This window comes from Carlito syrichta, unplaced genomic scaffold, assembly GCF_000164805.1.
Source record: "Carlito syrichta isolate Samal-C Ts95f unplaced genomic scaffold, Tarsius_syrichta-2.0.1 Scaffold314790, whole genome shotgun sequence".
Taxonomy (NCBI): Eukaryota; Metazoa; Chordata; class Mammalia; order Primates; family Tarsiidae; genus Carlito; species Carlito syrichta.
In genome coordinates, this window is record NW_007258886.1 from 102,236 (window position 1) to 104,517 (window position 2,282).

Below are 2,282 nucleotides of genomic sequence, written 5' to 3' on the forward strand. Positions count from 1 at the left end.
TATCTAAAGCCCGCTTTTTGCCCAGAGCTTAAAAGAGGAGACCCCTCGTGGAAGGGAAAAGTAGTATAGAGACTCTAGAGGGGTAGGAGTTCAGAAAAGTGACCCCACAGACTGCATTAAGCCTGGATCTGATCCTAATCAGTATTCCAAAGACTGAGAATTGAACTAGCGGGTAGAGCACTGCCAATGTCCCATACTAGCCACTGGGTGGTGTACATGAAGGATAGATAAAATTACATATGGCAAGACCGGGTTCGGTGGCTCAGCCTGTAATTCCAGCACTTTGGGAGGCCGAGGTGAGTGGACTGCCTGAGCACGCGGGTTCGAGACCCACCTGGGCAACTTGGTGTAGACCTCATCTCTACAATAAATCAAAAAAATAGCCGGGCGTGGTAGCACGCACCTGTAGTTCCAGCTACTTGGAAGGCTGAGGCGGAAGGATCGCCGGAGCCCAGCAGGTCGAGGCTGCGGTGGCGGGAGCGGCCACTGCACTCCAGTCTGGGCGACAGAGTGAGACTCCAACTCAAAAAAAAAAAAAAAAAATTACATATGGCAGAGGCTCTGGAAACTGACCTGACATTAGAACCACTGTCCAGAGAGGGTTGGCTGGAACATGTAGCATGAATCTAATGACATTAATTATCTATTAAAACAATAATATTGCTGGGCGTGGTGGCTCAAGCCTGTAATCCCAGCACTTCGGGAGGCCGAGGCGAGAGGATTGCCTGAGTTCAGGGGTTCAAGACCAGCCTGGACAACTTAGTGAGACCTCATCTTTAAAATAAATAAAAAAATTAGCTGGGCAGAAGGCTGAGGTGGATCACCTGATTGCAGCAGGTCGAGGCTGCAATGGCCATGAGCATGCCACTGTACTCCAGCATAGGCAACAGAGTGAGACTCCAACTCAAAAAACAAAACAAACAAAAAATAATATCAGTGTTCTCCATATGAGTTAAATAAAAATCAGAGCATCATAACATAATACTCAAATGTCTAGGATAGAATCCAAAATTATATGATATGTAAAATACCAAGGAAATCTCAATGCACATGGAAAAAACAATCAACAGAAGCCAGTAGCTAAATGACAGAGATGCTGGAATTATCTGACAAGTACTTCAAAGTAGATACGGAGAAAAATACTCCAGTAAGCAATTTTGAACACTATTCTTGATGTGAATGAAAAAATAGAGAATCTCAGTAAACAAAGATATAAGATATAAGTTGTATTTTAAAATACAACTCTGTTGTAAAATTTTTATTTGTTTATTCCTTTCTAACAAAAGGAAAAACAAAGAGTTGCTCTGGAAGATTTTCTGTCCTCCCAATAAATCCTGCTTTCTAAAAAAAATAAAAAATTTAAAAAATTAAAGTAAACAAGTCAAGTGAGAGGATCACTTGAGCCCAAGTTCTAGGCTGTGGTGTGCTTTGCCTATACTGCACTCCAGACTGAGCAACATAATGAGATTCTCCTCTTAAAACAACAACAACAACAAAAACAGAAACAGAGAAGAATGTGATAGTGAAAGAAATTTTAAGATATAGTGGCTTAAAAACCTGACCGGGTGTGGTGGCTCATGCCTGTAATTCCAGCAGGTTGGGAAGCTGACACAGGAGAATTGCCCGAGTTCCAGACCAGCCTGGGCAACATAACGAGATCTCATCTCTAAAAAAACAATCAGCTGGGTGTGGTGGTGCATGCCTATTGTCCCAGCTACACAGGAGGCTGAGGTTGAAGGATTGCCTGAGCCCAAGAGGTTGAAGCTATGGTGAGCAGTGATTATGCCACTGCACTCTAGCCGAGGTGAGAGTGAAACCCCCCAACTAAAAAAATAATTCTTAAAAACCTCCCAAATCTGCTAAAAGACATAGACCTACAAATTCAAGCTCAGCAAATCACAAAACAGAAAACCCCAAAGAAACCCACACTAGGACACATTATAACCAAATTGCCAAATGCTAAAGACAAAGAAAAAAATCTTTAGAGCAGTGAGGAAGCCAGGCTCGGTGGCTCAGCCTGTAATCCAGCGCCTTTGGGAGGCTGAGGTGAGTGGATTGCCTGAGCCCGCGGGTTCGAGACCCGCCTGGGCAGAGACCTCATCTCTACAATAAATCAAAAAATCAGCCGGGCGTGGTAGCGCGCGCCTGTAATTCCGGCTACTCGGAAGGCTGAGGCGGAAGGATCGCCGGAGCCCAGCAGGTCGAGGCTGCGGTGGCCGGGAGCGGCCACTGCACTCCGGTCTGGGCGACAGAGTGAGACTCCAACTCAAAAAAAAGAATCC